The sequence below is a fragment of the Hirundo rustica genome, chromosome 1 (genome assembly GCF_015227805.2).
Source record: "Hirundo rustica isolate bHirRus1 chromosome 1, bHirRus1.pri.v3, whole genome shotgun sequence".
Classification (NCBI taxonomy): domain Eukaryota; kingdom Metazoa; phylum Chordata; class Aves; order Passeriformes; family Hirundinidae; genus Hirundo; species Hirundo rustica.
Genome location: NC_053450.1, coordinates 102,975,962 through 102,990,052, shown reverse-complemented (window position 1 = coordinate 102,990,052; position 14,091 = coordinate 102,975,962). Strand labels below are relative to the sequence as shown.

The 14,091-nt window shown below is 43.1% G+C and overlaps 1 protein-coding gene across 2 annotated transcripts in view; it reads left to right on the top strand.

The window, feature by feature from the left end:
• Positions 1-2,873: 2,873 nt before the first annotated feature.
• The window catches only part of GLI3 (GLI family zinc finger 3), a 206,271-nt gene continuing 195,053 nt past the window's right edge, over positions 2,874-14,091 (top strand). For both annotated transcript variants that reach the window (XM_040082894.2, XM_040082889.1), the window contains exons 1-2: positions 2,874-2,989; positions 3,516-3,640. The gene's annotated coding sequence lies outside the window, so the exon portion shown is untranslated. The remainder of the gene's footprint in view (positions 2,990-3,515; positions 3,641-14,091) is intronic.

Below are 14,091 nucleotides of genomic sequence, written 5' to 3'. Positions count from 1 at the left end.
GGAAGACAAGCACAAAGACTGGAGGCCTGTAATTTTCAAGTCAGATGCCAAGTAGTGGGGACACAAGGTACACTGAAGAAATACAAAAGTATTGTGCATGATATAACTTACGGCAGAAATGCCCTGTGGTTGTGGCATATTGAGTCAGAGAAATGAGTTTTGGCATGGATCAACAGGTCTTCTGCAGGAGCCAATTCCTACTTGCAGAGAAACATCATAGACAAATCTCAGAGGTCAGTTTCTCTTGGAGGTGCAATTCAGATGTGAAAAAATCATTACGTTTCATTAATGTGTAGTTTTTGTCTTCCCATTGCATCTTTCAAGTATGATTCCTCTGAATGAGACATGAAAGATGGTGAGAAAAAGCATCTCCCTGAACAGAATTGCTCTTTTTTTGTTTTGTTAAGCTGAAGGGTCTTTGGATGCTCTAAGCTTGTTTTGCACTCTTCATTGTCAAGGTGTTGAAACACTTACAATACCTTTCAAATGGCAAATGTCACCCACTCACCATCAGTTTTTATTTTCTGTTTGGTCTGGGCAGACACAGGCACAGGCAGAAACTTCAGTTATTGTTTCTGTGTTTCCTTCCTCTCAAGACTTTCACTGCTCAGAAATGCATTGGAAGGCTATTTTTCATAAGCACATCTTAAAGCACTCTATCACCTTTTTAGTTTATAATTTTTTTGTCTGTCTTAATGTTGATGTGAGTTGAGTGTAGAGAAATGTTTGGGGCTATTTATCTCAAATTAGAAATATGTGTCTTAAGCAGAGTTGGTGTGAATAATAGTAAAAACAAACAAACTAAAAACAAACAAAAAATTTGTTTTATGATGTGACAAGATGTCCAAACTCTGAGGAAATAACTTCTTTTTTAAAAAGTCTAAGATGAATACTGATCTGAAGGCCCAGTTTCAATTTAAAATCACGTCCCAGTTTGAATGTCTTTTAAGCTGTTATTAAAAGCAGTATCTTAACATCAGCAATACAGAATTATATATGGTTAGGCAAACAGGATTTTCCACATTAATTTGTTTCTTTTACAAAGTATCATTTTGGACGTTGGTTAATTTCCCCTGTTCCTTTTAAAGGTTTTCATTATACAATGAGAAAAAAAAAAAAAAGAGTTCCAGAAAATTGATTGCATGAAATAGAAAGGAATATGCAATAGGCAGAAAATAAGTGAAGGGTACAATGGGCTGAAGGAATCATATTGCTCTTAAACAGATCTGTAAAGGGACCTGAGGTTTGCCTAATCAATCTGTACACCACCACTCCCCCTGCACATATATATGTATCAGGAGGCAGTATACATGTTACATAGAGCCACATATGGCGGTATGTATAGTACATATAGCTGAAACAAAACATCTGCAATACTATACCACAATTACCATATATCATGAAACAGCAAACATTTTCCTGGGAACATGAGACTGGAAAAGGAAGTCATATAAGATAAACAAGTTGGAAGAACAGCAGCTCTTCATATGGGTATTCAGATCCTAGTGTTGCACATGCCTCTTCCCTGTGTAGTGCTATGCCTGTTAGCAGTATCGCTTGGGCAACCAGGGGCTGCTCCTTCTGGGCAGGGGCGGATTTGTCTCTTGGTGAGCTGTGAAATCACTAGCTACGGAGGCATGGGACCAGGGCACAGGCTCTCATGCTGGGCCCCGGTGCCCACCTCCAACAGTGCACATGCACGCCTGGCAGCATAGATGATGTGCACGTCTCACTCAGAGTGAAAGCATCTGACTACCGTGTCTGTCCTGAAAGTCAGGGTGTGCTGACCTGGTGCTGTAAAACCTGCACAAAAAAAGGGACTGCCTTTGGGACATCCTTGGGACTGCCAGGGCAATTAGTCTGACCGTACCAGGGACATCCGTGTATTACAGGCATCTCTCTAACACTAATTCTTGCACCCAGAAAAGATCTCCTGGTGAAAAACAACTCCAAACTAGTTAGCCTGAGGAAAGGTTGAAATGCCCCTTTGAGTCAGGCAAGATAGCTTCCTCTTTCTAAAAAAACCTCGAGGATCAAGTCTCCTCAAACCATAAATACCTGCAGCTTTGTTTTGTAATAAAATCAACATTTTCAATGGTGAGACTAAGGGAAGCTTTATGAGATGCACAGCATCAAAAGCCAGTCTTTCATTTCCATCAGCAAACATACCTTTTCTTTCAAGAACCACTAATTTTTTGGAGACTTTCCAAATGCAGCCCAAGCTCAGGTACCTTGCTAAATTGTATGAATCAGTACTTACTTGGCTGCATTGTGAGACAGGTTATGAACAAAGGTGCATATGAAGTATCTGACACTGTGATGGCAACAACTTTAAAAAAAATTTTTTTATATATATATATATATATATATATACACACACACACACACATACTTTTCCTGAGAGTCAGTCCCACCTCCTGACTTGATGGAAAATGGTTGTGGTAATGTTAATTTATGGTTTCTCAGACTCTTTTGTATCAGGGGAGCAATCTGCAGAACTACAAAAAGGCAAGGTGTCTTGTCAGGACACATCATTTCCCGAAGGATGGAGATACTGGAACAAATGGCATCCTACTTCCTGCTGTTTCTGAACCGCAGCATGCTGCTGTGGGAAGGAGCCCGGGGAAGAACGAAGATGAGGGCCAAAGGGGGAGGCAGCGGAGAGCCCTGTTTTGTAGGGTGAAGGCCAGAGGAGCCTGGCAGGGTGCTGGGGAGGCTGGCAGGTGGGCTGGGAAAGGAGCAGGCGCAGGCATCACCACCACTGTTCCCCTCGCCCAAGCATTTTCATTTTTTCCCCAAAAGAGCTATTTTTTCGGTGTCACATGGCTTAGGTGAAACTTTCCTTGAAGTCCTTCAGTCAAATTAGCCTGCGGCGCCAGAGCAAACGCGAGCCCAGAAGCCGCAGCCTACAGAGAAAAACCACCCGGAGGGCACGTTTTCCCCCCAGAAGCCCTGAAGTTTTGGCGGGCGAGAGAAAGGGGTGTCCAAGGTATCCGTGCGCGGGAAACGGGGCTGCAGATGCAAGCTGAGCTTAAGGATGGAGCTGGAGAGGAGAGAGAGGGAGGAAGCGCGATCCAAGACAGAGGGGCCGCTCCGGGGGGGGGCCCCGCCGTCGCCCCGCGCTGCCTCTTGGCTGTGGGCGGGGTGTCGCCGCCCTTGGGCCGCCGCCGGGGTGGGCCGGGCCGGGGGGATGGCGGGGGAGGAGGAGGAAGGGGGGAGCGGGGGTGTCATGCCGAGCGCGCGCGTCGCAGCCCGGCAGGCCGCGGCCCGACCCACACCCCGGGGCGCAGCCCTCAGCCGCTCCCCCAGCCAAGCGGCCCCGCTCCCCGCCGAGCCCGGGACACCCGCGCCCCGGGCAGCAGCCAGCCGCGTCCCGAACGGGCGGAGGGAAGGGGGGAAAAAAGAGCGGAGCCCTCTCCGCCGCTCAGAGGAAGGGGAGGGAAGGGGGAAAGTTTAGTGGAGGGTGTTTGAATCGGGAGTTATCCCTAAAGAGCCTTTCCCCTGATCTGATCCAGAGGGCAGCGCTGGGAGGAGGGGGCGGCGACGACGAGCAGCCCAGCAACATCTGTAAAACTTGAAGGAGGCGGCGGAGAGGAGCGCGCGAGACGGAGAAAAGCTAGAGGGACAACTTTTCCGACACGTGAGTACCTCGGCGCGATGTGTTTGTTCCCCTCCTTCGGTGGCTGCGCCGAGCCAAAACAATGCGGGGCGGTGGCGGGGGTGGAAGGGCTGGAAGGGACGGGCAGCACGGGACGGGGACGGAGGGGTCTCCCCTACCAAAACTGTTTGATACCAGGCGGTGGATTTGGGGATACTTTTTTTTCTTTCTCTCTCTCTCTTCTTTTTTCTTCTTTTTCTCCTCCCCCCCCCCACCCCCGCTCTTTTTGTTGAACCAAATCAGAAATGTCAGTCAGTGCGAGTGAGTCAGAAGGGATCAGATTACAAGATCACTGAAACTGATGTCGGACCCGCGCACACACACCCCCAGTACGGAGGCAGAGGCGCGGGCTGCTCCCCGCGGGAGGCGGGCAGGGATAAAAAAAAACCACCACCGGCACCCGCCGGCCGTCCTCTGCCGTCCCCGTCCCGCCTGTGTCCCGTCCCGTCCCCTGCCCCGCGGGATGCCCGCCGGTCGCGGCGGGGGCCGGCCCCGCTAGCCGCGGCGGCGGGGGAGCGGCGCGGGGACGAGCCGGCCGCCCCGGCCCTCGCCCATGGGCAGCGCGTGGGCTCGGCGGCAGCGGCGGCAGGTACGTACCCACTTGGGCGAGAAGTTCTTTGTTTACCCGGCCCTAGTCCGGGCCACTTTCTTGTCGTCTCCCAGGGCTCCGGCCCCGCTCCCGGCCCCCTTCCCGCTTCCCTAACTTGCAGGAGGGGGGCAGGGGGAACCGAGGTGTCTAACCCCCAAAATGGCTGTCAGGGAGCGCGGGAGCCGAGGGCGCGGGGTCCGGGGCGAGGCGGGAGCAGTCCTCGCTCCGGGCCGGACTCGGCCGGGCACGTCCCGCGGCAGAGCTGCCGATGTGCGGTCGACAGCTGCTGTTTTATTTCCACCCCTTTCTTTCTCCTCTCCTCCACTCCTTAAGCGACTCCCGGGCGTTTTCACGCCTGTGCGGTGGGAGGCCGGCACAAACTTCGCAGGGGGAAAGGCGAGAGGAACGGGGGAGAATCCGCTGTCACATCTAGCGGAGCGGAGGGGCTCCTGGGGGGCCGTTCGTTCCCTGCCGGCTGCTCCCTGCGAGGAAGGGGACGGTCGGATCCCGGTCGGGAGGGGGGCGCGAAGGTGCCGGCGCCTGTCTGAGCAGAGCGGCTCTCGGCCCGCTCCGCGCCGTCGTTGGCACGGGGTCAGGTGGGGGAGCGGGGCGGCGGGACGGGCCCGGCCGAGGCCGGACGGGACGAGTGGAGCGGCTGCCCCCACGGGAGCTCTTCGGAGCCTCCCGGGGCCGGCACTGCGGCTCGGCCGCGCACCGCCCAACTTTGGAAGGTGGGAGCAGTGCGTGTTCGCCGCGGTTCCGACTGTCCCATGAAATCGGTGGGCTGTTGGCACAATTCCCGCGCCTTCGGACGGGCCCGCAGACTCGCAGCTGCTAGCGCCCGTTCCCCAACCCGTGCACCACGTGGAGAGACAAGGTAAAAGGAAACACACGCCCCCCGCTCCCCATCTCCCCAGTTTTGTTTTTAACCCTCTGGTACGTAGTTTTTATCCGGTCTTGCGGGTACGGTGTCTGTGACCTTCTGCCAGTTTGTATGTAGATATATTTATGTAAAACATTTTCTCCCAGTTCCTTGCCAGCTGTTCCACATTTTCCAGCTGCCACTTCAGTTTGAAATGATGGACTGTACAGATCTCAAAGAGCCTTTTAGTCAAGAGGTACGGATAGCTGTCCGTTTGATGCACGGTGTCACGTTTTAGAGGCTACTTCACTAAAGGAGCATTAAGTAGCAGCCCACTGCAAAACGCTTCTCTTCATCTCGCCCCTGCTACTTCCTGCTTCATTTCCAAGGCTCAATAAACATGATGATTTTTTAAGGTTCAGTGTGCAGACTTCGTTTCTTTTGTGTGTGTGCTACAGAAAAACTTGGAAGAGAAATCTTCCAGAGTCCTTGAGATACGTGGCTGATTAAACCAACAAACATTTTTGAGAGGGCACGGCTCCCTCTCCGTCTCTCTGTGCTGTAGGTATCAGTTTTGAAATCGTTTAAGTCACTAGAGAGTGAGAAATCGCTATGTTTCTCTGTGTTCCAAAATTGTTTTTTGTGTGGTGTTCAGCTGAATTATGGATAGAAATGTGCCAGAACTGGCCTTAAGTAGTTTGAATATTTGTGCAATTGCATTGTAATTTGGAAAGGTGCCTCACTGATTGATTCCTATAATTATTTCATTTAGGTCCTTTATTAAAAATTAATAATGATCTGGCAGTTTCTTAATTATATATGTCATGATTATTTTGAAGGAAGACAAATGCAGTGTTTTAAAAGTAACCTTAAAATGTAAAAATTGCCACGTTCATGCCACTGTATTTCAGTTGTGAAAATATATATTAAAAGTAATGGTGAATGAGTTTAGCATTGTAAACTGTAGGCAGCCTCTTGAGAGTTTGTTTATATAATGAAGGTTTGGGTATAACTAGCTGGTATGTAAATACTTTCAGTTTTGTGTATAGCCCAATTCTAAAGCATAAATAATAGTGACTATGAGAGAAGGCTATTTTAAGGACAGGGGATTATTTCTTTAAAAGCAGGATTATGTGATTTTGAGTGAGTAGGCAGAATGAGTAAGAAAACGACTCTTTCAATGTATGTGTATTCTTTTAAGCAGCAGTGGAAGCAAAGCTATGGCTTAAGGTGCCCAAATGAATGCACTCTTGCATTCTGATAATGGTATACGGTGTTCAGCAGGGCATACTGTTTTCCGAAGCTTTCCTGCAGAAGTACTGCAAAACAAAGCCATCACCTGCATTTTCCTGCATAAGTGGAGTAATATTTTTGGCTTGAGAAGGTGTGCAGTGGCCAAGAAAGTGTTTTACTGCTATACGTAATCATCAGATGTGAAAGGTAGTTAATTTTCAAGCACGAAAACAGTGGCTAAGAAACTAAAGTATCAATGGTTATAAATATTTTTTTTTTTTTGAATAGTGTTGGAAAAACCAAAATACTCAGGTTTGGAGACATCATGATTTGCTCATTTTGCAGATTACTTGAATTTTTTACAAGATAAATGCATGCACTGATATTGACCGATGAAAGTTTCAGTTACACTTCCTGCTTCGTTTTGGGGAAAGCTATTCAATTACCTGCACTCCTGTAGTGTATTTGGATTTTATTCTGCATATTAGAGGAAGGAATGACATATTTTTATGTTGCAGAGTGTTAGTGAAAACTCAGTCATCTTTGCCTGATAAATAAGGAATTTGAGAGCTATTAAAAGAGGGTTTATTTGGAGTTATGGAAGGAGGCATTTTAATGATCAGTGTTGCATGTGTTCAAGTATATGGAGACAGAAATGTACAAAGAAGAAGCAGGCTTGAGGAAAAGTGAATCAACGAGTCATGAAATCCTCAGGAAAACCTTAGTAATGGAATGTTAATGCTTTTAGACTATAGTAGATTACCTTAAAAGTCAGGCTTTTCTTCTTTATTCAATTATTGTAAATCCCTAGCTAAAGAATACTTTGAAGAAAGCTTTAGTTTTTCTGGCACTCATATTCCATAGTAATTCTGGTTGTTTTGGAAGATTCAAGATATTTTCTGCCAACTTGCAGATAGGCAATTAAAATGCTAAAATGGCTACAGAGGGGGCTTTTTATTCAGCAAAAGGTTCAGCTGTAATAATGATTTCAAGTTGTCTTTTAACCACAGGTTTTATAGACATCCTCCCTTTAGACTGTCATTTTTATAAGGGAATTGATTTGTTATACTTTAAAATCAAATAAAATGAGACAGAATAAACAAAAATAGGGCATGGGTGCTGCTGCAAACTTTTCAAGTTCTTCCAGTGCATTTTTCATCTTTACTTTTATTTGATAGGTCTGTGAAATAGAGCTGTAGACTGGCAGACTTTAAATGAAATTTCACACTTTGATGATTTTTTTTTAAACTTTGATATATTGACAGCAAAAGGAGCTGCAAAGCTTTTATATAACTTCAGCAGTAACGCCAAGCAGCAGTCAAACGTCTATATGCATTTGTGTTTAACTGCAGAAGAAAAACATGTCCATGGGCAGTAGAGGGTTCTTATCAACTCCCTAATCCCAGATCCCAGCAAACCTTGAGGGCATGCCTCAGATCTTGCTGAAATCATTGTAGACTCTCACAGTTTGCAGATTAAATATGCTATGTGTTCCTGGCTCCAACAACAGTTTTATGAGCTCACTAAGCTTCCTGTTTTAAGATCCCTTTCTGAAGTTTTTAGGAGCTGCTAAGGGCGATGCTGTCTGTGGCAAGTGGTGCTTGTTAATTTAGGGACACTTTAGGTATTTCATTCTGTCTGTAAAAAGAGCCAAAACTGCTATTTTCAAATTAGAAGTTGAGTTGCACTGAATAAAAAGGAGCTCCTTTAAAGAGGGATTCTGTTGTTTTAATGTGTTTGTCAGTACACAAGGTGGCAAAGTTTATACGAGGCTTGATTTGTTTTACGGGGCTTGACTTTGACCGGGCTCTTTAAAATGAGACTTTTTCAGTTGTAATTCTAAGTACAATGCGGCTTTTAGTACATAATTTCTGAGCCTCTTTTAACCAATTGTGTTTGTAGCAGCTCATTAAACATAGCTTTGAAGTTCTTGTTCTCCTTTAAGTCCCAAAGAAGGAAAAATATATTCTGCCAAGAATGAATTTCAGTGAATCAGGTGGTTAACCCTGGGATTTGTTGACCCTTCTGAACGTATGGCATTGCCCCTCACATTCTGAGTCTGGTCCTTTCTCGGTGCTAAATAGTTAACTCTTACATTTTATTCACTGTAATCATGTTTATGTATTTGGCATAATAGTTTTAATCAAAAAGGAAAATACTTATTGTCCAACAACATGTGTCATATTATTCCCGAGAGAACTTGAGCCAATTTTGTGCTTAAAGGTTATTCAGTGAATGAAATTTTGAAAGCCCATTTGTCAAGGTATTGCATGGTTTCTGTTAAGTTTTCAACCCCCAAATTCATTGTCCGCATGGCCCGGTCATTAGTCAGCAGTGTATTAGTGCTGCCTTCAGGCAATGCTGCCCAGCACTTCTTCACACCATTATAGCTCTAAAAGTGTGCTGTGCCGACTGGTAGAATTACTGCTCTGATTTCCGCTTGGCTGGTTTTGAGGTAAGTCCCCTCCCTACCTTCCAGCTCGCTTCTAATCCCTGCTTTCTTTTGAGGCTGCTTTCTGCAGAGATTTGGGGAGAACTTTCTTAAAGATTGTGCTGGCATCATACTGTGGTTTTGTTGTGGTATATTCTCTACATGTAAATTGTACCTGCCTTACCTTGAAAATGTATTAAATCGGCTGCTGACCTGAAGAGTTGGTTTCTCTCTCTTTAAGAACAAAATAAGAAACAAGACAATACACTGATGTTAAAAACCCTGCAAGGTTATTTAGATTACAAGGGACAAAGTAATTGGGATAGAATATGTTTGTCTTGAAATAGTTGCTGGGTGTCAGAACTGATAATATCAGAATCCGCTACAAGGAGATCTGATTGAGTAATTTTCTTAGCTGAAGTTGCCACACAAATGACAAGTTATTTTTGACACTGATTATCAAGACGATTAGGCTTTTTAAAAAATTTATTCTTTCTTTATTTTTATTGATGCTCAAAATGTTGCTGTATTTTTTAGGTATCTGATACGTAGTTCAGGGTAAAGTACCCAACAGACCTTTTGGTGATTTAGAGCTGAACTTCCCCCAGAATGGTTTGCTGTTTTGTATGAGACTCTGTTTTCTTTGGATACAAATCTGTTAATGTCAAGAAAATCAACTGCGTGTAAAGAATACATCATCCAGCTGCCCAGAGAATGAAGCCTTCATTAGATAAGATGTATGAATACTTGAAAGTGAGGAGTCAGAAACACAGATCAAGTTAGTGTCAGTTCAGTATGGTGTTTTGAACCGTGTATATTAAAAGGAAATCCTAGCACTACCTATTCTTAAATATCAGGACATAGTTTGGTGGGGTTTCGCTTGGCTCTTAATTCACTGTGGATGTTTTTTCTAGGAGAATAATACAGCTGTATAATTCTGTGGCTACGCTATTTTAACAAGGATAGTGGATTGTGAAGCGGATTGTGCATTTGTAATGCAGCAGTTCAGATTTGTACTGTTGTGTTTTGTCAGGTTACAAAAGCATGAAGGAATCATGATAGTTTTCCTGCTATTATGAGACAGGTGTAAAACCTAAAGTAAATGGTAAAAGCTGAAGATAAAGTTTTATAAACTACCTTTCACACTTTAAGTTCTTCCTGGGTATGTGGAGATTTCCTAGCTCTTTCGCGTGTTAAAACATCTGTGATGGGTTAGAACATGAAATTCTGGATGAAGGCATCCCTTAACCTGAGAGTATGCTGAGGAGATAAACAGGCTTTCGGGAATGGGACTGTGATCAAAACATGGCACTTTCAAAAACATTCTACTTGATTCCTTTGATCTTGTTTTAAAATGCTAATTGTAAAATATGGACTACAGTCTTCTTTCATTTGCATATCATAAGTTGGGAACAGAAGGCACATCTTTGCAATAGATGTACATTAAATACATTCTTCCTTGAGCTCAGTTCCTGTATAGATTGACATTGATATATAGATCTAGTTTTGTTTCGAAGGAATCTTTCATCTAGTGGGATTGATGAGATAAAGTGTGAAGAAAGTGGTCATTTCACTGGAATGTTGGGTTCCAGTGCTTGAAATGAGAGTATTTCTGCACTTTTCTGTTGAAGTTGTAGTGACTTCTTACTTGACTAAGTAAGTGGTGCAAAGCACATGCATTACAGATGTTTTTGATTTGCTTTACCAAGCTAAGAAGGCGAAGAAAAAAACAGCCTACATGTATTGTCACCATAAGTATGCTAGGATCAGTATCAGCAGAGGAAGTCATAGGGTATATTATCCACACAGGTACTCTTGCTGTTGTCCCCCTCGCCGTTCCCTAAGATATTCCTGGCCTTTCATATTTTGAGCCTATGAATGAACCAAAATCCAGGTTTCATAAAACAAATGTGTTGCCAAAGGAAGTCACTGCACTGTTACTTAAGTTTATTTTGGACTTGCTGCTGCTGAATTCCTGAAGAAAGACAGGGTCAAAAACAGTGTAGACTTGGTCGGGAAGTTTGAAGTGTCTCCCCTCATTGTAACCTATTGCAACTAACAGTACAGTCCACAGGAGATTTTTTTTTTCCTACCCTCCTGTGCTAATTCTTTTACAGCTAATCTTTGACGTAATTCTTAGTTTTTCCTGCTGCAGAATTCGAAGCACAAGAACAAGCAGGATTGCAAAACAAGCAGTAACAGAGATTATTCTGAGTTTCTGGGCAATATTAGGCAGTTTAATTGGAAGGAGTTTTGATTTCTCCAGGGTAAGTGCATTACTAGTTTTAGACACACCCCCCCTTCCCAAATATATTAAAATGTTTGGAGACTTGAAAGATAGGTAACACTTCGTATTTTTTAAGAAATAAACTTTATTCTTTCTCTTGTATTTAGATAGTTTGTAAGAGAGTCAAAAGAGGAGCAAGGAAACCCAAGACCCTGTGATTAAAATAACAAATGCTTACATGCAGAGTTAATGACCTGATTTGTTTTCATTGTGGGGTTGTTTGATTGTTTGCTTTTCTTAATTTTAAAGTTCAGTTCCTTATTGTAAAGGCTCAGACAGTGAATTGATTTGAAAATTTCACCCCAGAGGATATATCATATCTGAATTGTAAAACCACTAAGTCTGGACTCTGTCTCCCTCAGCTTTGTGTTGTATGTTTCCAAACAGCAGCTTCTGTGAGGGGTAGACTAGTTAGAGATGAACAGTTCGACTTCAGTCCTTCAGTGTTGTTATCCATTAAGTTCTGTTTACTGAGTATGAACATGAATAATTTCTTTCCTGGCAGAAATCTGTTTGATTTAGATACAGCGTTTAATCTGTTGAAGTAATAGTAAAAACATTTAATTGGGATTATACTTATCAGCTTTTTAAATCCAAAAACAAAACTAGATATAATCTGCTTGTAAGACTGTGTGGTTGAAGTGTATTTAAAGCAACTGAGGTGCTGCCTCAGTAGAAAGTGCCGCTTATTGATACGATTGTATGTATATGCTTAAAATATTTTCAGAACTTTTAGATAGCTGAGTTTATCTGTAGCAGAAATATGTAAGCAAATATATAATTTCCCTGGAGTCGAGCAACTATTACAATCAGTCAGTAGTTCAGTGTATACCAAAGAGTATTTTCTCACTTAGGATCTTAATCATGAGGATGCTAATAGTACTGGTGGTTTGCCTAGCTGATTGCCTTTGTGTTTGTGATCCTCCATTATTGTTGCCACAAGCTATTTAACCTATCAGGAACAGATCAGATCGTCATTAACCAGCCTTTTAGTTCTAGTTGTTTTTCATTCTTTATGGGGGGAAAGAAATCAAAGGAAAGTAACCAGGAAAAGACAGCAGATAGTAATGAATTCAGAAAGATTGTATTAATACATGTTGTGTCTCTTAACTCCAGGTATTTTTCAATTTCAAGCTATGAATCCACCTATCTGATTCTGTGAAGCTCTCTTCTCTTCTCTTCTCTTCTCTTCTCTTCTCTTCTCTTCTCTTCTCTTCTCTTCTCATTCTTTCTCTCTCGTTTCGTCTCTTCTCTTTCTCCCTTCTTACCCTCTCTTCGCTTCTCTTCTCTTCTCTTCTCTTCTCTTCATCTTCTCTTTCGTTCTCTTCTCTCTCTTCTCCTTCTCTTCCCTTCTCCGAGTTCACTCCTTCTTCTCATCTCATTCTCTTCTCTCTTTATTCTTCTTCTTCCTCTCCTCTCTTCTACTTCCTCTTCTCTTCTCATCCCAATCTCCTCTCCTCTCCTCTTCCTCTCCTCTCCTCTCGCTCTTCCTCTCCATCTCTCTCCTCTCCTCTCCATCTCCCTCTCCTCTCCTCTCCTCTCCTCTCCTCTCCTCTCCTCTCCTCTCCTCTCCTCTCCTCTCCTCTCCTCTCCTCCAGACAGGTTTAGACATATGCAGATAGCAACATTTATAGATCATGCATGTAACTGAAATGGAGATAGGTATTGTGAAATACAAGGCACCTTGCCCCCCTCCCCCTTATTGTTTGTTGTGCTTTTATATAAAGTGGATACAAGACTCTTTGTGCTGTTTATATTTGTCTTAGTCTTACTGTGAGTAGTTGTCTCAACAGGAAAGAACCCAGATAAAGTTGAAGTAGTTAATGAGGTTTGCAGAATTCTGGTTTAGCTTACAAGGAATTGGGAAAGGATAAAACTATTCTAAAATCATACAGGTTAGTTCCTATAGCTGTTACAAAAATGGTGAGATATACCAAGAGGTTAATGTTACATTTGGGAGATACTTCTTAAAATGTCTGAGTGCTTGAACATTTTTCATCAGGTTCTGTCAGGGGTAACTTTGTCAGTGCAGCTTTGCCAGAAGATTTGATAGAAAGCAATGCTGAAATCTAGGTGGGTTTTGGAAGTTAAATGTACCTGAATAAAGCCCGTGTAAATCAGTGTGAAATAGCTCCCGTATAATAGCTTAAGATTGTCTCATATAAATTTTACATTTGAATGTAGCTGAACAAATGCATTTTTTTTATCCTTAAATAATCCCAAGGAACAGTGTAACCCATGTTGATAAAATGGATAAAGGGTCCTTTATGGTTGAGAGAGACTGTAATTTCCTGATTGTTCTTCATGCCTCCCCTTGTGTTTTTCAGTTTCATAATGTTGTGCTGTTCGAGATGTATTGTATCCCCAAAGACTGCTTCCAGTAGTGTGGATCAAAGTAGTACCTATGAACACCCTAACTACCCAGAGTCATTTCTGAAAAATTAAATATGCTGTGTTTGCTTGCACGCTGATTGGGGTACTCTAGTTGCTGATAGCAATCAGTATGAACTTCCCTACTGCTGATGTAATGATGATGAATGCTGTGACACTGCTATTTCAGACAGCTCTTCTCAGTGGATGCAAACCACTTGTTAATGAATTGCATACAACTACAGCAGCATCAAGTAAAACAGGGAAAGGTTTTACTTGTTTCTTTTTTATTTTTTTTAATTCAGCATATTAAAAGATGCACCTCAGAAATAAAAATAAACCAGAGAAAGACAAAAGGTTTAAGTTCACAAGAAAATACAAACCAGTCTTAAAATGCAGATTGAGAATTTTAAATACTTACATTTCAGCAGTTTGACCAAAGCAAGCAGTCTTGTAGTCAGTGAGTCTGTTCCTAGCAATAAGAATTGCATGGTCTGGTCTTTAAAACTAAAGTATGCAATATAAATAAAATTATTTAAAAAGTAGTTCAGAGAGGAGAAGTGATACAGAGTGAAGATTTCTGGGAAAATTGAAATGTATGTTCAGAAAGGATAAAGTTTCTTGTTCTTCAAGCACAGGGCTGGTCCACTGGTTTTGGTTA